The sequence below is a fragment of the Magnolia sinica genome, chromosome 9 (genome assembly GCF_029962835.1).
Source record: "Magnolia sinica isolate HGM2019 chromosome 9, MsV1, whole genome shotgun sequence".
In the NCBI taxonomy this organism is placed as follows: domain Eukaryota; kingdom Viridiplantae; phylum Streptophyta; class Magnoliopsida; order Magnoliales; family Magnoliaceae; genus Magnolia; species Magnolia sinica.
Window position 1 is genome coordinate 73546758 of NC_080581.1, and position 24792 is coordinate 73571549.

The 24792-nt window shown below is 38.4% G+C and overlaps 1 long non-coding RNA gene across 3 annotated transcripts; it reads right to left on the bottom strand.

The window, feature by feature from the left end:
• Positions 1-10773: 10773 nt before the first annotated feature.
• Positions 10774-12825, bottom strand: LOC131256453 (uncharacterized). 3 transcript variants are annotated; one of them, XR_009176827.1, is made up of 7 exons: positions 12423-12559; positions 12198-12243; positions 11912-11983; positions 11700-11773; positions 11300-11471; positions 11087-11210; positions 10774-10954 (listed from the first exon to the last, which is right to left on the bottom strand). It is a non-coding gene; the product is annotated as an uncharacterized LOC131256453 (long non-coding RNA). The 3 variants fall into 3 exon arrangements; XR_009176825.1 differs by having other exon boundaries at positions 11700-11789; XR_009176826.1 differs by lacking the exons at positions 11700-11773; positions 11912-11983; positions 12198-12243 and having other exon boundaries at positions 12559-12825.
• Between the last annotated feature and the right edge of the window lie 11967 nt (positions 12826-24792).

Here is a 24792-nt window from a genome sequence, read left to right on the forward strand (position 1 = left end):
TCCCTTGACTGGTCGAGCACGTCGGAGAAAATAATCAGATGGTCACTGGACTTTGAGTCGAGCCCCACTCGACCGGTCGAGCGCCACCTATGACCGGTCGAGCAGCCCACTCGACCGGTCGAGCAGCGCGATGAATTACTCTGATTTTTCACCTGCTGCTCTATCTCTCCTCTGAACTGAGGAGGAAAAACTCCATCAAATCTCTCCCTTTCCGACTCAGGAGGGATTCATATTCTTCAAGCCAGCTCGATTTCTACAAACCTCAAACTTTTCCTTGAGTAAAGCCTTGGTCATCATGTCTGACTCATTGTCGTCCGTGTGGACCTTTTCAAGTTGCAACACCTTCTATTCCAAAGTATCCCTGATCCAGTGATACCGTACCTCTATGTGCTTTGACTTTGAATGTTGACTTGGATTCTTACTCAAGTGTATAATACTCTGACTATTGCAATAGACCACGTGCTGCTCCTGCTTTATGCTAAGTTCCTGTAGGAACCTCTTCATCCAAAGCATCTCTTTACATGCCTCTATGACTGCAATGTACTCGGCCTCTATCGTCGACAATGCTATGACCTTTTGTAGCTTACTCTGCCAAGAAACTGTTCCCCCTATAAATGTGAACATAAACTCCGATGTAGACTTCCTAGAGTCTATGCCGCATGCCATATCTGCATCTGTGTAGCCCTCTAACACAGGTTTTTCGTCACCATAGCATAAGCTGAACTTGAATGAGCCTCTTAGATACCGCAGTATCTATTTCACCGCTGCCTAATGCTCTTTGCTAGGATTGGCAGGATACCGACTGATAACACCAACCGCATATGCTATGTTTGGGCATGTACATACCATAGCATACATCAAACTTCCTATAGCTGACACGTAGGGTATCTTCTACATCTCTTCTACTTCTTCCTTCGTTTTGGGACACTGCCTGTCGCTCAATCTAAAGTGACCATCTAGTGGAGTACTGACTGGCTTTGCTGCATTCATATTGAACCGCTTTAGGACTTTCTTAATATACCGCTCTTGTGACGGCCAAAGCTTCTTGCCGCTTCTGTCACGAGTTATCTCCATTCTTAAGATCTGTTTAGCCAGGTCCAAGTCTTTCATCGTAAACAACTTACCTAACTCCTGTTTCAGCCTGTCGATCTTCTTAATATTTTTTCTTATGATGAGCATGTCATCAACGCATAACAACAGAATTAAGAAATCACCATCTGAGAACTTGCACGTGAATACACAGTGGTCCGACTCCATTCTGTCATACCCGTGCTTCAACATATACGACTCGAACTTCTTGTACCAATGCCATGGAGCTTGTTTCAGCTCATACAAGCTCTTCCTCAGCCTACACACCATATGCTCTTTGCCCTTAACTTCGGACCCCTCTGGTTGGTGTATGTAGATCTCTTCTTCCAGGTTACCATGGAAGAAAATAGTTTTAATATCTAACTGCTCTATCTCCATATCCATGCTAGCCGTCAACCCAAACAACACCCATATGGATGTCATATTCACCATTAGTGAGAATATCTCCTCGAAGTCTATACCTTTTTTCTGGCCGAACCCTTTCACCACAAGTCTGGCCTTGAACCTCGTCTGTGAATTCTTCTGCTCAACCTTCTTTCTGAACACCCACTTGTTCCTCAAAGTATTTTTTCCCTTAGGCAATTTCACCATATCATAGGTGTGGTTTTTATGCAAGGATTCCATCTCCTTTTGCATAGCTTTCAACTACTTCCCCTTATGCTCGTCGGTTAGGGCCTCAGAATAATCTTCTAACTCTCCCCCATCAGTCGGCATAATGTACTCATGCAGCGAGTACCTCTTGGACAGATGTCTATCCCTAGATGACCTCCTCACCTGTAGCTCAACAGGTGTATCAAGTGGGTTTGCTCCCCCGGTCCATCTTCTGTAGGAACTCCCTCATCCTCTTCACCTTATTGTACTCCCCCGTCATCAGGCACTACGGGAGGAATAACCAGATCCATGTCCTCTATCTCACCTGAACTAGGCTGGTTCTTCTCTGGCTTACCAATGTCTTTTATAGACTAATCTTTAAAGAAAATCACATCTTTGCTCCTGACGAGATTCCTTTCGGTTGAATCCCACAATCTATAACCAAAATTTTCATCACCTTACCCCAAAAACACACACTACCTGATCTTCATATCGAGTTTGGACCTTTCATCCTTTGGTACGTAAACGGATGCCATGCATCTAAACACCCTGACATGATTGGACGATGGATCCTATCCAGTCCACACCTTCTCAGGCACTTCTCTATTTAACGGGGCTGATGGAGACCTGTTTATCAAATACACCGCCGTGTGCATTGCTTCTCCTCAGAACGTCTTGGGCAATTTTACATGGGATAACATGCATCTAATTCTCTTTACAATGGTGCGATTCATTCGCTCAGCTACACCATTATGCTGGGGGGTCTTGGGAACTGTCTATTCATACCGTATACCCAGGGACTTATAATACTCATGAAAGTCACCGATGTATTCACCACTATTGTCAGTGCGGATGCATTTTAATGATCCTCATAGGACCATAAACATCAGAATAAATCAAATCTAATGCATGCACTTTATTAACATGAGAAGCAGATTTAATAAATGAAACTCTATGCTATTTCCTTGATAAACAATCAAGATAGGTTTTGAGAAGTATACCTATCACGTCTAGAAGGAGCCGCTTCCTCGCTAGTAGCTGAAGCCCTTTTCACTCATGTGGCTTAGACGTCTGTGTCATATGTCAATAGCTAAATCTTTCGCTGCGTTCAACCCACCCTTGCACATACTGACACTTATCTTGTAAAGGGTGCAACTTCTTTCCTCTAGCTGTGATCAATAAACCTTGATGAGCTTCCAACGCCACTAGCAAACCGGCTTTCATAGCCATCATCATCCAACCTTCCCATCGACATCAAGTTGAGGCGAAGGTCTGGGATATACCTCACATCCCTGAGAACCAATGTGCAGCCTATATCAGTCTTCACACAAATATCATCGACCCCTACGATCTTCGATATACCAGAATTTCCCATCTTCACGGTCCCAAAGTTACCTGACTTGTAGTTTGTGAAGAAATCCCTGTGTAGAGTCGCATGAACCGAGGCTCCCGAGTCTATCACCCAGTCGATGTCCTGACTCGTAGCCGTGAGATATACATCGTGATCTGCTGAAATAATAACTACAATATCGCCATCTGAAGCGACCGCAGTAGAATCTGATTCATCTTTCTTGTCCTTTCCTTTTCCTTTCTTGTCGTTCTTCTTACCACAACATTCATACTTGCAGTGGACCTTCTTGCCACAATTCCAGCATTCAACATCCTTCCTGATACTCGACTTGCCTCTTGATTTTTCTTGGGCCTTCCTGCCCTTTCTATTCTTTCCTCTCCCCTGTTCCTGTGTCACAAGGGCCTCTTGCTTTTCGGGCCTTCCTGCCCTTTCTGTTCTTTCCTCTCCCCCGTTCCTGTGTCACAAGGGCCTCTTGCTAAGTAGACCCCTGAGACTTCCTCCTTGTCTCCTCATTGAAGAGACAGCTAGTTACCTGTTCCATGGATATCTTTCTGTCTAGCGCGGAGTTACTTAGAGACACCATTAATGTCTACCAACTGTCAGGCGATGGACTAAGCAATAGCAAATCCTATAATTCATCATCCAGGACCATCTTCATAGTAGAGAGCTGGTTTACTATATTATTGACCTCATTTATATGCTCGGCTACATAACCACCATCTTTGAACTTGAGATTCACAAGTCATCGTATCAAGAAAATCTTATTGTCGGCTGTCTTCCTCCTATACAACCCTTTCAATTTCAGCCATAGGCTAGCGGCTGAGGTCTCCGTAGACACATGGTGAAACACAGAATTATCCAGTCATTGTCTAATAAACCTTACCACCTTCCGGTCTAACCTTTTCCAATCATCATCAGACATATCCTTGGATTTTGCTGATATGCCTAAAATTAGAGAATATAAGTCTTTGTAATAAAGCAAGTCCTCCATCTTAGCCTTCCATATGGTCCAGTTAGAACCATTGAGGCTGATCATCCTTGATGAGTTACCTTCCATAATTCAAAACCGATCCCACTCCGTTCAATGAACTTAGCTTTGATACCACTTTGTTGAGGGCCTTGCATAAAACCTTAGGATCTAGCCTCCTAGAATAGACCAGAATTATGAGATAATAAAGCAATGAAATAAATCAAAACACAAACCACACACCACACAAAATATTTTTACATGGAAAACCCTTAAAGAGGTAAAAAACCACGGGACCTCGTCCAAATTAACAATCCACTATGAAGTAGAACGTTACAACCTTCTTCACTCATGCAGGAGTGGATAAACAACAAGAGAATTAAAAAAAAAATCGGAGAGATCTAACCGATTACGAGGACGAGTATGTATATAATAAAAGATGTGTTAGGGCTTGCTTGAAGCCCTAACACACAACACAAGCTTCCTCTCTCTCTTTCTCTCTCTCTCTCTCTCTCTCTTCTCTTTCTCTCTCTCTCACACACACACACAGACACACCTTTGATAACCCTAAAATCTTTAGCAAACCTTTGCAAAGCTTTAGGAAACCCTCTTGTATTTTCTAGAAAAGCCCTAAGCACCCCTATTTATAGTTTAGGAAACTCCCTTTCACACCTCTTGCGAAAGGGCCTCAAAATTTCGTAATCCGCACAAAATCATGGAACGAATCTGTATAAGCTCGACTGGTCGAGCAGGGTCCTTGACTGGTCGAGCGGCCCACTCGATCGGTCGAGCACCTCCCTCAACTGGTCGAGCACCTCGGAGAAAATAATTAGATGGTCACTGGACTTTGAGTCGAGCCCCACTCGACCGGTCGAGCGCCACCCACGACCAGTCGAGCAACGCGGTGAATTACTCCGATTTTTCACCCGCTGCTTCATCTCTCCTCTGAATTGAGGAGGAAAAACTCCATCAAATATGCCTTCTTGATATGCTTTATCAATGCTTCTCCGTACTTGAATCAGCTTCTTTTTCGCTCTCCCGAACTTTGATGTCGATTTTCTTTGACTTCAAACGATTGATTACCTTGAAATTATACCTAATTTAAACTTATTCTTAGCAAAAAATTATATTTATTTGATTATCTAACTATTGGATGATATTTATTAGAAGGTTGAAGATGAAAAATATCCAATAATGCTATCCTATTTTAAGAAATAGGTGTCCACCGATCAGAGGTTGGGATTATTCAAACAATCTGATTTGGGAATGTTTAAGTGTAAATGTGTTCCACAATTTAATATTAGGATATGTATGCAGCTTCGGAGTTCTCATTACATACTGACTGTTAATGCTTTCGGAGAAAAGTTTGAAAACAAGATAGGCCACCCTTGTGTTTTTTAGTCAGTCTCTATTAACGGTCCGCCCTAGTAAGGCATGTGGATTGTACTGCATAAATGATGCCCGGTCAAGCACGCTGGAACGGAATGTCATAGATGGTGCCCCGTCAAGTAAGGTGGGCTAACTTTCAAACATGGAAGCGGATTGCATAGTGAGTTACTCACTACGCTTAGCGTACTGAGTAAACTCTGTGAGGTCCACCATAATTTATGTATCTGATCTGCTCCTTCCATCAATTTTACCAGATAATTTTAGGGCTCAACTGAAAAATGAAGCTTATATAATGTTCAAATGGACCACACCACATGAAACATTTGAATTGAATGTATACTGTTGAAAAATTCTTGGGGGCATAGAAGTTTTGGATCAAGCTTATATTTGTGTTTTCCCTTCATCCATGTCTGCATGATCTTATTAACAGGTTGGATGACAAATAAACATCACTGTGGGGCCTAGAAAGGTTTCAAATGGTGGAAATCATTATCCCCACTGTTTCCTGTGTTATGATCCACTTGATCTTTGGATATACTTCAATTTTGGGCTCAACCCCTTAAATTAGATGGAAAAACGGATGGACGGTGTAGATAGACCACATACATTCAACGTGGGCCCAACTGAGTTTACTCAGTACGATAACAGCGTACTGAGTAACTCAGTACGCAATCCGATTTCTTCAAACATATGCTGCTGTGGCAGGAGCGGTTTAGGTGAGACCCTGGATCCCCACCTGGGTGGTGGGTCTCTGACTGTGGGGCTCACAGTGATGTATGTGCCTTAAGCCACACCGTCCAACCATTTTCAAAGCTCATTATTTTAGGATATGATATTAAAAAATGAAGCATGACCAAATCTTAGATGAACCACACCACACGAAACAGTCGTGATTAAATCCCACTATTAAAAACTTCATGGAGTACACTGCAATGTTTATTTTCCATCCAACCTGTTGATAAGATCACACAAACCTCTACAAAGAGGCCACGTAAATATCATCTTATCCAAATCTTTTGTAGCTCACAGGAAGGTTTTAGCGGTTAATTACTACTGTTTTCCGCACTATGGTACATCTAAGATTTGGATCTGCTTCATTTTTTGGATCATGACCCAAATTAAGTTTTCAATACAGATGAATAGCATGGATGCAGTCACATACATCAAGGTGGGCCCCACAATCAGGGTCACCTTGATATATGTAATCTATATCTGTGGGGCCCAACTTGATGTATATTTTATATCTATGCCATCTATTCATTTTTCCTGGTCATATTATGGCATGAGCCAAAAATTAAAATAGATCCAAATCTCAGGTGGGCCATATCATTTGAAGCAGCGGTGACTGGCCATTAGAAGCTTCTTATGGGCTACAAAAGTTTGAACTAAGCTTATATTTATTTATTTATTTTTCTTTTATCCAGGTTCATGTGACCTTATCAAGATGTGGGATGGCATTATGGTGGGCCCTAGATTATTTTCAACGGTGGGATGTTCAATCACCACTGTTTCCTATAGTATGGTCCACCTGAGATTTGTATCTGCTTCATTTCTGAGCTCATGCCCTAAAATGATCGGGAAAAACGGATGAACGGTGTCTGTATTGGATAGATACATCAAAATGAGCCCTACGGTCAGGGCCGCACCATCATAGGCGAGACCGGAGCTGCACCCAATCTACTCCCCTTTGTGTTGACCTATGTCGACATGAATTGCGTATTGTAGGCTTGTAGCATACAGCACTGACATGGGGCCCATTGCATATATGCTATCCACGCAGTAATCAGGTGCCGGGAGATGGAAAAGCTCAGGTGAACAGCACAGATTGTATACATGGGTCAACGAGTGAAAAATAAATAGATTTTAGGTATGATTGTACATTGTTACCTGTCATTGTTTAATGTGGCTGACCTGAGTTTCCTATACGGGTAATTCTAGGAATATTCTGTGAAAATAAGGATTCTAATCAAATGCACGGTTTGGATTTCAAGTAAGAATTATGGGTGGGTCCCACACAGCCCGCATGTGTGGTTATTACCATACATACGGACGTATGTGACGATAAACGCGCTTGATTGGTCAGTCGTCCGCTTTCGGTTTTCGGTGTCAATGGGCCGGGTCGGGCTTATAGATTTTTTAATAGGACGCTCCGATATCTGGGCCCAAAACATTTCAAAATCCGGGCCGAGACCTACCCAGGCCAGGTTCGTTGACAGCCCTGGTTTTTGGAAAAAGGATGACTGCGCTCAGATGCAATGTGAGGGCACACCATGATGTTTTTAAAAAAATTCACCCCATTTATCGATTTTTTCAGATCATTTTAAAAGATGAGAACAAAAATCACGTGGATCCAAAACTCAAAAAGTCGGTACGAAAAGGAAAATTGGAGAAAGAGTTCTCCACCGTTGAAACCTTCTTGGGCTCCATCTTGATGATTATGTGGCATCCAAAACTGTTTATAAGTTCATTTCCACTGCGATGAAGTGAAAACATAAAACTATTAGCATTATGATAAACTTTTGTGGCCATAAAAATATTTAAACAGTGGTCAGCGAAACTCTCTGCTGTTTCTTCTTGTGCAGCCCACTTGAGTATTGGATCCATGTGATTTTTCGTTTAATGTCCTAAAATAATCTGAAAAAACGGATAAACGGGATGAATTTTTCAAAAACATTAATATGGTATGCCCCACGTAGCTTCCAAGCATAGGAACTTCTTCTCAAGAAATCCACGTCCCCAAACAACTAGGAAATCCAGCACAAATTGGACGCGGATTAGGTACTACCCATCCTATCCGGAGCTCGGCACAAGTTGGGTTTAATTTATCCACACCGTCCATACATTTAACCATTTTAAGGTAAGCCAAAAAATGAAGCAAATCCAAGGCTCAAGTGTCACTACGCCAAAATCGCTAATTTGCGACGGACTGAATCCGTCGTAAAACCAAATAAACGACGGACTTCGTCCGTCGCTTGGTCCGTCGCTGTTTACTGGGTCGTTTTTTTCTTTCGACGGATAAAATCCGTCGTTTAATCTGCGACGGATAAGGTCCGTTGCCTTCTAGCGACGGATAAAATCCGTCGTAAAAAATAAAAAATCCGTCGGTAAAATTCAAAAAATAAGTGGTCGCTGAAAACATTAGCGACGGATAAGATCCGTCGCTAGTTTGAGTAAGCGACGGACCTCAAATCCGTCGTGGATTTTCAACGGTCAGAAATTAGCGACGGATAAGGTCCGTCGCTAATATGAGTAAGCGACGGACCACAATTCGTCGTTATTTTCAATGGTCGGAAATTAGCGACGGATTTGGTCCGTCGCTAAAATATCTGTGAATAAAATAAAATATCGGTAAATTATTATTATTATATTTAAAATCTTGCACCTGATAGTCATTCAAAAAATAATTCACACTATTGTTTGATAAGAATCCTATTCACAAAATTGGTAACAACTCAATTCAATAAAAGAGGAAATGTCCCAAGTGTCCCACTCCAAACAGTTACCCACCAAACTAGGACCCATACAAAAGAAATTACCCAGAACTTCCAACTGTTGGCTATGCCTTGGCTTGAATTGGTTACTTGATATCTTCTCTTGTTCAACCTTCTTTTGAGCCCTTCCTACATATATTACAAACAACCAGTTTCAATCCAAGAAAAGACTAGCTAACCCCTCATATATTACAAAGAACCAGCTCAAATCCATAAAAAGTGAATAGTTTAATCAACTGAAACCAATTAACAAAATAAAATATTAGAATTCATCCTAGCCATTAAAGGTTCAGGTAAAGAGCATTTCTTAACTTCATAATATTCACTGGGAGAGCATAATACAATTTGAAAAGATCTTTAGATGTTGGAATCAATACACAACAGCGCAATGCAATCTGCATTTAATGCACTAGTGTCTAACAAAATGACCAAATGAAAAGTGTAGGAACTAAGAAATTCCTATTTCCCAACAAGATACACCTGCATAATCAGAAGATAGCAACAACTTGTCAGTGCTTGTAACTGCTTTCATTTATGAAACTGCATCTCTATTACCATTTCACTACAAGAAAAAAAGGGGGCTTTAGCCTCGGTTCAAAACTGTGGGTAAAATGGTTAAAAACTGAGGCTAAAGCCTTTAGCCTCAGTTATCCAAACCGAGGTTGAAACCCCCATGGCTAAAGGCTTTAGCCTCAGTTTTAGCAACCGAGGCTAAAATGACTTTTATAGCCTCGGTTCTTCAAGTGAGGCTAAAAGAACCTTTTTAGCTTCAGTTTTCTCAAAATGAGGCTAAATCAAAATTTTAGCCTCCATTGTTTCCAGCTGAGACTAAATCCAAATTTTAGCCTCAATTGCCTCCAACCGAAGCTAAATCTATTTTTAACCTCGGTTCTCAACAACCGAGGCTAAAGCCTTTGAAGTACACAATCAAGACTTTCAAGAACATGATTGTGTCCAACTATTCTCAGTTAAAGAAAACAACTAAATTACCCAATGTGACCAGAGTCTTGATCAAGTAAACTCTACAAGTTCGTTGAGTAACACTGCCAATCTGCCATTAATCACATCACTTATCCACGCAGTCTTAGTAGTACTATAAGTGCAACCCTCTAGATATTATGCCTTACTAATCTAGGGTTTAAGAAAGTACCACCAATGAGTCAAGGAATCCCATGACCAATTTACTCTCAGCAGTTGGTATCTTTTCAGCATCCTCAGTTGTGGTTACATTGTGAATACCAGGTCCTGTTTTCTTCTTAATCCAAGTAACAATAGCATTCCTGTGTATTAAATTCAGAGAGCATTGGCACCAAATCATGTCAGCGAATTCACTGAAGATAGCATAAGAAAGGCTTGAATAGTGGGTGAAGTTACCAACTCCTAAGACAAACAGGAGGGTACCCATTTAACAACTGGGTGGGCCATTTAACAGGATCTACTGCTGACCTAAAGTATATTAGTTAATCAATGATGGTACATAAGACACACTAATAAAGATTTCCATTTAGGTATCACCAAGTATCTAGAAATCAAATATTCAAATGCTATTGCTATGATTACCTTGATCAATTAGAAAAAGATGTTAGACCAAAGATGTCAAAAGAATTAGTAGAAGACATGGAAATATGAAAAGATAACACTCACATTTTTCCAGCTATGGTCGAAGAATATGAAAGCTGTACATCCCAGCTCTGCTAAGACCAACAAGATCACCAATATAGAATACTGGTAGGTTTAAGGAAACCATTTACTATTAAGAAACAAAGTGAGTGATGTCAGGAAATTCCTTGTGGGCTTTTATTAGGGCCAAGAGTGATGTAATTGACTGGACAATGGTGTCACCTGCTTCCAGTGACTCAAAAATCAAAATTTGAGTTATAAAAGTACCTGCTAAATCCACTTAAAAAATTGAAAGAATGACCACTGATCAGACATCTCTGACAAGGTGTGACAAGCTGGGAATTTAAGTAGCAAAGCAAGAAATATGCGTATGCCAGCATAAACTCCCAACACAAGAATATAAATCCAAAAATAGAAAGAATCTGAGTTCCGGTTATCTTTTCCTCCAGAACCTTCCTGCAATGCAGTTTGGGAAGCATGTATGAGTACAAGGATATAAAAAACTATTGTACAGCAATAGCAAAAAGGGACCATGGGTCTGCCACACCAGTATGAAAATGTAAATTTCAAACATAATACTACACTCACATGTAGATATATGTTACAAATACTGAACTGAGTCCAAACCAAAAGAATCTAATAAACAACCTTGAGATCACCATGCCTCTAGCTGTTGAATAAGCCCCAAATGTGAGCAGGACATCCAAGCAGCCTACAAATTCAGAATGGAATTTGATGTGAGAAATACAAAAAAAGTAGCAGCAAAGAAAATATCCAAATCTGAGAGTTATTTTACTTAACCCCCATCTGCTTTGAGGCCCATCATATAAACGGTTTGGATCATTGAAATGTGACACGAGATCCAGCTGCTGCAGTCCCTACTTATAAAACCCCAATAACAAGTGCCTGCTGAAATTCGAGGTAGAACTCTTCGCTATAAATACTGGGAAATTTCATCAGTTTCTGTCATTTCCTGTAAATTAAACAGAATGATTGTAAATCAATCTACTTTGCATCCAAACGCAACAACAATGTAATAATTCATCAACCAAATTGACAAGTCTGGTTTACAAACAAAATCCAAGGGCAACTCGAAAGCAATTGCAATACATAATTCCAAAGATAAAAGTATTAGTTAAAAGACCAAATACTTGAACTTCGGTTTACAACAAATACCAACAGAAGGGAAGCAAACATGTACCTGGACTTGCCAATCTTCATTCCTTGCAGAACCATAAACTCGCATCATCTAGGTGCTTAGAGCACAGACACCTGCTGTGGTATTTAAGTTCTACGAATTATCATGAAAAGGTTCATAGCACTTATTCTCTTAAAAGAGTTACAATCTAATCAGCCACAAGATCTTCCTTCTACGATTAGAAGTCTCTCATAACCCATGAAGTATCAACTCACCGTTTTACCGGATGCAAATATTAAAGCTGTTGTTTTTGGCTCCCTTATCCGCATTATGACTGCAGCAAAACGCTGTTGGAAAAAAAAATTTGAGAAGGAAAATTAGTCATTATTGACAAAAGATACAATGCAATGAGGATTCATATAGGCTGAATTTGTGTCTGCTCTCAATCAAAGTGGGAATCAACTTGTGAACAGTTGGGGCATAAAAAAAAAAAGTGGGCCCGAGAAAGTTTCAACTCCCTGTTGTTTTTAATGATGTGGCCCACTTTAATTTTGGATGTACCTTATGTTTGAGCTTGTCCTTAAAATGTGACATGTATTTAGTAAATCTGGCAAATCATTCAAAGTTGGTATTCCTGACATGGTCAGATTAATTGGGCCATATGTTACTATTAAAATATTGAATCGAATAACTTTCAAACATGTTATATAACATCGACTTTGATAACCGTGCATGACCAAAATCACTGCCAAATCAAATTTCTGGACAAAAGAAAAAGGTGAATACCAGTTTTTGGGCCATAGCTTGTAGATCGATCCTTGCAATTAGCTTTATGGTGAGGCCGCAGCAGTGTAATTCAGCTGTGCTAGTTTCTACAAGCAATGTGGTGGATCCCAGTAAGACTATTTAAATTTGAACATACAAAATATTCTCTCCGTAATTAAAGAAGATTGAAATGGGGAGATTGGTGTTGGAATCGATGGTGTATTTGGTGGTGGTGGTGGTGTTGTTGTTGGCAGTGGCATTGCCTTCCACAGGCTTTCTTGAACGTTGACGGCCTCTATGCATGTGGCGCTCACAGTAGTTTTGATCCGACACCACATCCTTAGAGCATCACCATTTCTTTCCATCTGTTCTTCTGCACCTTCCTGGCTCTGGTTCCATGCTATTTCTATAGTCAAAGCACATATTTCTGCAACCAAGCCTCGAAATAGGATAAGGAAAAAAAAAATTTAATCATTCAAAGACAAAGATGACAAATGAAAAATAAATATTACTCTTCAAATAAGGGATAAACATGCCATCCTCCCTTGTTTCAGATTACAACTCTGATTACAGCCCTATAGACGATGTACCATTCATTATACAAAAACTGCAAACCTTGCACTCTAGCTGCTTTCCTTTTCATTTTCCTTGTCCTTACCAAACTATGGAAGAAATATAGAACACCCAAAAGATGAACTCTCAAGCACATACATAAAGCACTAACAAATCAAAGCAGTTAGTTCAAAAGAAAAAAATAATAATAAAGTGAAAGGAAGTCCAAAGATCAGTTTTAGGGTGGATTTTCTATATTGCATACATCAAACTCCAAAAGGAAAAAAGCTACGGAGCCAAGAGGTGCAATGGGATCATGGAGATCAGTTTCTACATTAGCTACAATTGTGGTCATTAAGAGAATCTTAAAAAAACATATTATACCTGTAAACTAGTACTTGAAGCTTAGGTACATGATTTTACCTACTTCCATGCTATGCAATGGCTAGGCACATTCCATAGGTACTCCAGAACTTCGAAGTTCAGCAATGACACCCATTTTCTCCTTGAAAAAGCACTCCATGTTATCCATCTACAAAAAGAAAATCACAAGAATTCCAGTTCTGAATAAGAATACAAAGGCAATGCACAACAAGCATTAAGATGACATGCAAGTCCTGCACTCATCAGAACAAATAGATCCCCATGGACTACTTTTAAGATGCAACAGAGGAGTCAGTACAACAGACTGCTACCACACTGTCACAAGAGTTGCACCAATACTCGATGCCAGTTGCTGCTAAATACTATCAAATATTACGTGTAGTACAACTGCAAACAGAGAAACAACCGTAAATTGCAAAAGATACAACTCCAATTCTAGTAGATGCTGAAATTAAACTACCAATCCTTAGCAGTCTGCCCAAGTACACAAAAGAATTCCTGTTCTAAATATGATTCGCAAAACAAGTTACACAAAAGACAACCCCATATAGTGTGGAGAAGGCTATGTTGATGATCATATTACTAACATATTTTGTTAAATTATAATTTTAGTTATTATTTTAATATAAATTATTTGGATATGGCTGGCCATTTCTGAGACAGATCTAATACCCACGTTGCATGATATTGGACACAGGTAGCCATGTCTAACTGCACAAAATCTAAATTGAAGCAATGACATGTTCAGGTGAGGGAGTAGTTGGGTTTTTTTTAAAAAGCGTAGAACATTTTCAAAAGCAATTTTAATCATGTGCCTAATAGATAGTTTAGCCCAAATACATTCATCATCCAACTATTAAGAAACATTCATCATCCATTCACCAATATATCTATATATATATATATATATATATATATATATATATATATATATATATATATATATCATAAGTTTTTTATTTTCATTTACATTCACAAATACATTCATCATCCAACTATTAACAACATTTACAAAAAATAAAATATATCCAACCAACTCTTAATAATAATTTACAACTTAACCTGCTAAGAACCGTCATGCACTGCAATGTCTTACGGCAGAGCGGGTTCTGAGGAGTTACAAGTTGACCCTAACAACAGCATATAAATGAAGCGATAAAGATATAAATGATTCAAGATTAATTAAAGGTTTCGAGAACTTACATCCACCTCACTCTTATTGCCAAGTAGTCCTGACTAAATGCATCCACACTACGAGAAGGGAAAAAAAAAATTTGTGGCTGTACTGATACGGTCTAGTATGAACGGCTGCCTACGTACCCAATGTTGGAAGATTGGGATCAAGAAACTACGTAGTTCTTAATATTTGGCATATTTCTTTCGATAATGTTGTAATAATATCATCATTTGGCATATTTCTTTCGATATCGTTGTGAGATTTTCAAAATCTCAACAATATCTCTCCTTGACTAAAAGTAACCAATTATAGCTTCAAACTAGAATTCAACCCTTAAAATAATTGAATTTTGGGAGAAGAAAAGGAAGAGATGGATTAGAGAAATCTGTTGTAATACAATTCAAGGGAGGGATGAAATAGGAAAGTAGAATATACCTTAGTGGAGGTGAAACGGAATGCAGGACCTTCCGTTTAAAGGTGATGGTTGATGGACGATGACGCTCCAACGGCGCAGGGAGGATTTCTCGATGGGTTCGGGCATGTTCGCCATGAACATCACATAAGAAATGGCCTGGATCTCATGAATGGCTGCCCTGCTGTAGCAGGTGTTGAGAGGCCCCCTCTCCATCTCACTCGAGAGTCTAGAGATAGTGTTCCTGACTGCTATCTCCAACGTGCGTTGTGCATTCCAATTACTAGTGCTTACTAAGTGAAATATGATTAATAGCCAGAGTAATCTATCTTCAATTCATTACAAAGCTCTAAATGTTTTGGGATGAAAACTCGAAAATATATCTAGACTGGATAGGGCCCGTACCTGTTTGGACTCAAAGCCCCAACAAGTGATTGGATGAATTAGAAGAATAGTTTTCTTAAAGAACAAAAGATACATTCAAATTCTAATGCAGCAGCAATAAACCAGACTAACAATGGTATACATGCATTAAGTCTACTGAAGAATGCATGCCACTACATCTATTGATTTTGTAGAAAATCTGAATCAGGGACCTAAATTCCTACAGACTGTCACCTCCAATTTGATACAAATCACAAAACTATGTCGTGTGAGTCTCGAGAGGACTGGTCTTGTGACTATTTGAACCAGGTGGCCTAAAAAATACACATTTTTGTTTCAGGAATTTTATCAAACATGTGACATGCTTGTTGCTCATTGGAACTCCATCAAACACATTTGCATAGATCTTGCACACATGTTGCATAGACAGGCTGCCTTACATATGTGTGGGCTTAGCAAAGCTCCCACACCATCAAGTGATTTGAGCAGACAATACCATCATCCAAGATTCAGCTCAACAACATGCACACAATTTTTAATGAAATTGCATCATTGCCACTATCAGCACCACCCAATGACCAAGAACATGGATATCCATGTTCTAGCATGAACAAGCATACAGTATGAACCTACGAATGCAGGTATACATGACCGACTGATTCAAGCAGATTGAAGAGAAGTTCATGCAAAGATATTTCACATTCCAGTTATATCATCTCCATCTTCAACAACACCTGCATATACAAGAAATTATCTACAATATCAAGTTTCAAAAAAATAAATAAATAAATAAATAATCAAGAAGAACATTTAAAACAAAAAACAAAAACAAACAAACGCAGATCGAAAAAAGGACACCGAAGGGAGATGATTCTAATAATATGAAAAGGCGGAGAAATGGCTAAAATCGAAAAATCTGAAGAAAAAACAGACGGACAGTTCTGATTCAATTGGACCCAGATAACAGAAAATCTGGAAATAAATCCACCCAAACCACCCATTTACATAAACGGAAACTCAAAATCAGTTAAAAACCGCCAAATCCAACGCCGATTTTTTGCATCAATGCCTTAAATCCCTCGAAAAACTTGAAGAAGGAGAATAAATCCAATTCCAGCTATGAAAACCGGTTTCCTCGAGCAATATCGGATCGGGAAGAAAAAAATAACTGAAAGGATCATCGATCATAAAACATGAAACTGGAGAGAGATCGGAAACGAGATTTCATACTGTATAATGGAAATCACAGTGGGCGACGGAGCTCCTATCTGGACGGAGTCCGTCCTTGCAGGGCCGCGTCCATCTTAAATGGTGGGGGCCACTCATCTACCGTCTGCATGTGCATGTGTAGCTAGCAATCACTCATCATATACCCATCCAAAACCACATTTCCAAAGCCACAAGACATCAGAGAGAGACATCCACAAGCCCCGATTGTTTCAATGGTGGACAGGCATTAATTCAACAGAAAGTGGTGTGGAGAAAGAAAAACTCACCTATTTGAAGATGATGCTCGATGGAAGATGACGCTCCAACGGCCCTGGGAGGATTTCTCGATGGAAGATGAGATGGAAGAGGAAAAGAGGGAAAGAGGGAAAAGAGGAGCGGGCGTGGGATGGGTTTCCTGTTGAAAATAAGATAAAATTTTCAAATCCATATATTGTGAGTTTACCATAATTTATAACACAAGCTCTATTAATGGTCGTACATGCATGGGACCATTTTCTGCATGGTTAAGATTTTTTACTTAATAAAATTATAAATATTTACAATTTGCAATTAGACTGATTATTTGGATGGTCTGGATAACTCTTTATCTCAGCCATTATTGTTGTGGACGAGTCACCACTATTTTACATAAAATACAAGACTCACAATGCAAAACTTGGATTCAAAACGGTAAGTTAACTTTTGGACCTGGCATCGCTCTATGGGCCCACCATGATAGATTTATTTCATCCACGCCGTCCATCCATTTCACGACATCATTTTGTATAATACCCCCATAAATAATATTGAAATAAACCTTAGGTGGACCACACAATCAGAAAACATTATTGGTTGGACGTACATGGGTCCACTGGAGCTTTGGATTTAAATCTTGGGTGGACCACACAACCTTTGGATTTAACTCGTTCTTTGGATATTACCTTAAAATGATCTCTCCAAATGGATGGAAGGTGTGGATACAAAACGTACATCAAGATGGTTTGCTGATGTCACTTCAGTAGCTACCCTCCAGACCCGAATTTCCAGCGAAAGGCTTTCGCAGGAACTTCCTGCGCAAGAATGCTGGGTGGGGCCCATCGAGATATTTTGGAGAAATACACTCCGTTCATCCGTTTTAGGAGATCATTTTAGGACACGTGACCAAAAATTAGGTGGATCCAAAACTCAAGTGAGCCACAAGAGAGGAAACAATGGGGATTCGGTGAGCACCGTTGAAACATTCTTATGGACATGAAAATTTTGTATCAGGATATTTTTTCAGTTCTTTCACTTTATCCTATTGAGAGTGACCTTATAAACGGTTTGGATGGCCCATAGACATCAAAATGGAGCCCAAGAAGGTTTCAACGGTACAAATTTCTTTTCCCAATTTTCTCTCTTGTGTGACTCAATTGAGTTGTAGATCTAACTCATTTTTTATCAGATGTCCAACAATGAGCTATAAAAACGTATGAACAGGATGGATTGATCAAAAACATCACGGTGGGCCCCACCCAGCATCCTTGCGCAGGAACTTGCTACGAAAATTTTCGCCGGAAATCTGCATCCCTAGTCTCCCCGAAAGTAGACCCTTGGCTGTGGTCGGTGCTCTATGAGCCCCACCATAATGTATGTATTTCATCCATTACCTTCATCCATTTTTAAATATCATTTTAGGAATTTATTCCAAAAATCTCAGGTGGACCACACCACATGAAAACAATAGTGATTGGATATCCATCATTAAAATCCTCCTAAGGCCCACTGTACTGTTTATTTGAGATCCAATCTGTTTATTAGGTCATATAGGCCTAGATGAAGGGGGAAAACAAAAATCATCTGGATCCAAAACTTTTATGGGCCCCGAAACGTTTTTAATGGTTGACACTCATTAAACACTGTTTCCTGTAATATGGTCCATTTCAGATTGGGATATACTTCATTTTTGGTCTCATGCCGTAAGATGATCTTTAAAAATAGATGGACAACATGGATGAAACACATACATCATGGTGGGGCCCACAGAGCACCGACCACCAGCCATTGGCGGGTGCCAAGGGAAGTAGCCAATCCGTTCCCCTTATTTGTAGCGTGGTCCATTTAATCTTTGGATATGATTCATTTTTTGGATAATTCTCTAAAATGATCTCGAAAAATGGATGAACGATGTGGATTAATTCCAAATTTTCAGTAAATCCAAAACTCAAGTGGAACATGCCACATGAAACAGTGTGGAAAAATGATTTCCACGTTGATACCTTCCTTGGGCCCACAGTAATGTTTATTTGCCATCCAACCTGTTCATAATATCAAAAATATATGAATGAAAATAAAACACAAACATCAGCTTGATCCAAAACTTCTATGGCCTCGAAGAATTTTTCAATGGTAAAGGTTCAATCACACTATTTCCCGTGATTTGGTCCACTTGAGATTTAGATATGCTTCCTTTTTGTTCTTTACACCTCAAATTACCTATTAACATGGATGAACAGAGTGGATAAAATAAATAAATAATGGTAGACCCCACAGAGTTTAGTCTGGTAAGGGTAATGAGTAACTTACCTAAATATAGTAAAGAGGGGTTTCCTTGGAACATTCATAATCATATGTTGGGCCTGCCTAAATGTGATTCACATATCCAACCCACTCATTATGTGTGTCCCACTTGGATGAGGGGTCAGACCAAGTTTCAGCCGCATCCAAAACTCATGTGGGCCCCACCAAGTGCTTTTATATTTTTTAGGATGTCTTCACATGGTTTTAGATGGTATGGCCCACCTGAGTTTCATATACGGATGATTTTTGAGATATCTCATAACCTAAAGGGGACACATCAAATGCATGGTGTTGATGTTCGACACACATCATGATGGGGCCTAGAAAACTTACTAACATCAATTTTTAGGTTCTCACGATGTTACTAAGTTGGGTCATAATTTTGACGAGAATATTTGGCCTATCTTACATGTCTGGTCCATTCACTCTGCGTTACTGATCAATACCCACAAATTGACTAGTTACTCGCCTCGATCTAGCTACATATGAGGAAGATATTGGGCATACAAAATTGATCAACAATTTGAGTGAAATTTGATTTTAACGTTTAAAGGTTCAATTAGTGGATGTACCTAATAATTTATTAACAAATATTTTTTATTTCACAGGTAAATTTCAATTTCTATTTAAAAATAATATTATTTTTTTTCAAAATGTATATTTTTTTACTCTTAATTTTTCTTTGAAAACTATTAACAAAATATCATTTTTATTATAAAATATTTCAAAAAAATTAAAATATAAATTTTAAATTTTTATTTTCAGAATCTCAAAAAATTTCCAAATTTTAATTTTTTTCCCAAAAATTCCAAAATGCCGATTTTTTTCTTTAAAAGCATCATTTTGTTTTCAACTTTTCAATTTTCTTTTATAAAATGATGTGTGTGTGTATATATATATATATATATATATATATATATATATATATATATATATATATATTTCAAAATCTCGTTGTTTTTATAGAATATTATGGTGGGGCCCACATTGTGAAAATTTTCACATTTTTATTTTCTTTTTCAGGATATTATTTTTTTCTCAAAATCAAATGCTTTTTTTTTTTCAAATTTATCAAGTTTATTTAAAATTCCTTTTTCCCACAAAATAGATTTTTATTAAATCACTGTTTTTATTTTTTCAAAATCTATTTTTTTTCTCAAACATTGTTAAATTTTTTAAACTTCTCAATATTCTTTTTCATGTGATATTACAAATCATTTAAATATTAATTTTAAATTAAAAAATAAAAATAAAAATTTCACTCATTTGATATAAAAAGAAAATAAATTTTCTTTTCGCACTCAATCAATTGTTAAAAAGTAATCTTAGATACAAATATGTACAATTAAACCTCTGAAATTCTATTAAAAAATAATTATTAGACTACAAAAAAAACTTAAATTTCCGCCATATTCCTATAAAAATGAAAAAAATTAATGTTGAGGCAAAAGTCCTTTTACGACGGACATGATCCGTCGCAAAATTCCTTTTACGACGGACCATGATCCGTCGCAAAAGCAACTGAAAAGCGCGCCATCTAGTGTTTTGGGCGGGAATTTCGGCTGTTACAAAATCAAATTTTGCGACGAATTTTGTCCGTCGCCTATTAACGACGGACCAATATCCGTCGTAAATACGTCGTAAATCAGATTTTAGCGACGGATGTTCGTCCGTCGCTAAATTCAGCGACGTTCAGACCACGGATTTTCGACAAACACGGGTTTAGCGACGGACCTTTTCCATTAGCGACGGATTAAATCCGTCGTTAAACCAAGAGATTTTAGCGACGGATAAAGTCCGTCGCAAAAATACGTCGCAAATTACCCATTTTGGCGTAGTGTGTACCACAGGGTGGAGATTAAATCCCTACTACTTGCAACTTCATGATGGGCCACAAAAGTTTGGGATCAAACTAATATTTGTATTGTTCCTTCGTCCATGTCTACGTGATCTAACGAATAGGGTGGATGGGAGCTGATTAGCTGTTATAGGGTAACATCTTAGTATGTATTACCCCAACCATGTGAGGTCTCTCTCTCTCTCTCTCTCTCTCTATATATATATATAGACTATTTTATGTTTATTTTTTTTTCTTTTAGATCAATCAACTCATCAAAAAGAAAATTCTATATCTATACTACTATAAAAAGCATAGAGCTTGCTTTTTTGGTACATTTTCAATGCGAATTATGCACCAATAGTGCCAGCTACTAAAGGTGCTCTGTGGGCCCCATAATTATTTGTGTTTTATCAATGCCGTCCATCCTTTTTTTATCATTATTTCAAGGCATGAGCTCAAAAATAAAACAAATCAAAATCTCAAATGAACTACACCACACGAAAATAGTAATATTTGAACACATGCCATAAAAAACTTACTAAGGCCCGTTGTAATGTTTATTTGTCATCCAACCTATTGATTAGGTCACATATACCTATACAAAGGGAAAACACAAATACCAGCTTGATCCAAAACTTTCGTGGCCCTAAGAAGATTTTGGTGGTAGGCATTCAATCACCACTTTTTTCCTATGGAGTGGTCCACCTGAGATTTGGATTTGCCTCATTTTTGAACTCACACGGTGAAATAATCTGGAAAATTAGATGGCCACGGTGGATTAAATACATACATCATGGCGGCCCACTGAGTTCCATCCGTTGGCCAGACGTTACTAGAATATGCCAGTGTCCGATCCACCTTCTAAATTTATACGCCTATGTCACATAGCGTGTCAGACGAAACTTAAAGAAAATGGCAAAATTATCTTTTGCTTTTCCTGACAAAGAAAACTCTACATCCATGCTACTATAAAAGGCAAAAAGCTTGCTTTTTGTACATTTTTTATGCGAATTGTACATTAATTGATAGTGTTTGCTATAAGATGGTGCTTTGTGGGCTCAACAATTATTCATGTTTTATCAATGCTATCCATTTTTTTTTAAAAATAAAATAAAAAAATCAAGTCATGAGCCCAAAAATGAAACATATCAAAATCTCAAATGAACAACACCATGGAAGTAATAATAACATTGAAACACGTGACGTTAAAAACTTACTAAGACCTAATGTAATATTTATTTGCCATCCAACTTATTAATTAAGTCACATAAACTTACATGAAATGAAAACACAAATATCAATAGGCATTCTAATTTTATACACCTGTCAGGCGGGCTCGTCAGGCAAACCTCAAAGAAAATTGAGAAATCTTTTGCTTTCGATGACAAAGAAAATTCTATATCTATACTACCATAAAAAGGCACAGCGTACTCTACTGGGACCGAAAGCTCTTCATTAAAAGAAAATGTCTCCAATATGATAGTGGAGGACCGAAATATTGCAACTGGACACATCACCATATCACTATTATTAAAAACATCCTTGAAATGTGCACTTAATGGAAGTGGATTAGCTGTTACCTGTGGTGTAACCCTTACCTTGGGGTCCACCTTGATGATTTGTTATATATCCATGCCATCCATCTGTTTTTTTCAAGCCCATTTTAGGATTTGGTCTAAGAAATTAATTTGATCCAAATCTCAGGTGGACCACACCACATGAAGCAGTGGTAATTGAATGGTCACGGTTAAAAATACCTAAGTCTCATTTTAAAGTAGATCCGTAATGTTTATTTACCATCCAACCCGTTGATAAGGTCAACCAGACGAGGAGGAAGGGAAAATACTAATATCAAGTTGATCCAAAACTTTTGTGGATTATAAAAAGTTTTTAATGGTCATTTACTTCTTTTTCCAGTGGTGTGGTTCACATGATCTTTGTATCTTCTTGATCTTTAGGATAACGTCTTAAAATGAGATGAAGAAATGGATGGTCAGCGTGGATATTCAGAAAATTTTATCAAGGTGGGCTCCACAAGGTAAGGGAAGGGCAACATCCACTGAGGTGTTGCCGGGTAACAGCTAATCCGCTTCCAAACTTAATTCCCATCTATACCTTCCTATGATTCTCCTCAATACTAATCAACTTATGCATTTTGAGTTCCCATCTCAAGTTATTGAGTTGGGAAGCAAGATCTAAGCGGTCCATCCGAGTGGATTTCCTGTGTCGACTATCTGAGCCAAAGATCAGTCTTGTCCACTCTTCAAGTGGCCACAATGTTAGAAACAGGCCCATGGACAAGAAAAGGTTAGTCCATTTTTTTTAGGCCATCGATCCAAAACTTGTAGCCCAGGAGAAGTTTTTAAGGGTGAGCATTCAATCACCGCTATTTCTTATGGTGTGGTCCACATGAGATTTGGATCTACTTTAATTTTGGGCTAATGTCATAGGATGAGCTGAAAAACATATGGACAGCGTGGATAAACAACAAATACATCAAGGTGGGCCCTTTGGTCATAGCCTATAGCCTCACCAAAGTTGGTCTAATGCCCACAGTTGAGCTAGGCCCATTATCATGTGGTGCGCCCCATTGTTTCTAATAAATCTACCCGTCCATCAGTTTTTCTGGATCATTTTAATGAATAGATTGAAATATAATGAAGATCCAAAAATCAAGTGGACTACACACTTGAAATATTGTTATTGAACCACTATCGATATAATGGAAGAACTCAGAAAACTGGAGTGTCCACCATGATATTTATGAGAAATCACGGTCCACTAGCTTTACTAGCTCAATTTAAGATGTGGGTCCTAATATGAGCTACATTCAATATTTAAGTGCATCACACTACTTGAAATAATGGCGTTGAACCTCCACTGTTGAACTAGCCATGAGCCCACATTGGTTTTTGGAAATATTCACCTGTCCAGCACTTTCTTCGTGTGATCTTATGGGGGATGAAATGACCTTTTGAAGGGTTTAGATGAAATATAATTAGCACAGTGGGCCCTGGGAAGATTTTAATGATTGTCATTCACCTCATTTTTGAGCCAAACTCCTGATATCGTTTGGTAAAACAAATGGAATCAATGGAATTTTAAGAAACATCACAGTAGGTTGCATTGGTTTCACCCGGCCAATAAGAGGAGAGCAGGTGCAGATTCGGCCAGGCCGTGTAACAACCATTTCGGTAAGACAGTGACTTTGGGTGTTGTATATCTTTCCATTCATCTTTTAATGGTGGGCGTTCATAATATCTTAATATGACACGCCAAAAGGAATGGAATGAGTAAATGTATAACACATGTATCGAGTGATCGGCCGTGATGGTCTCTAGTATATGAGTTAGAGCACATCAATTACTTGTTATCGGCCATGAGTTCACCCAGGTTAGTAGCCCACTATGTCATATGGGGAAGATATGTGACACGACGCATGATAATAACCAATTGGACTTATTTTTTTCCACTACTCAGTGACTTTTTAGATTTCAATCACGTTACGCAATCAAAAAAAGATAATCGTTTGTTCCTCTCTTATTGAGATTTCACTGCAACATAGCGTTATCTATGCCAGTAGATTTGATATGTTCAGATAAATGCAAACACTGTCAAATACCAAAGGGAGAGTTATAATAGACACTTAATATACAGGCACTAAGTAATTGTACACTTGATAAAATTAAATGTGGAACACACTGTTTCTAAGAATTAGTCACAAATCAGACACTATGAATAATCCCAACCACCAGTTTATTAAAATAGCATAGCATCATTGGATATTTTTCATCTTTAAAAGTCCAATAAATTCCCACCAATCCCACAATCAGATATCCAACATAATTTTGGAATAATGATACATCTAACAAGG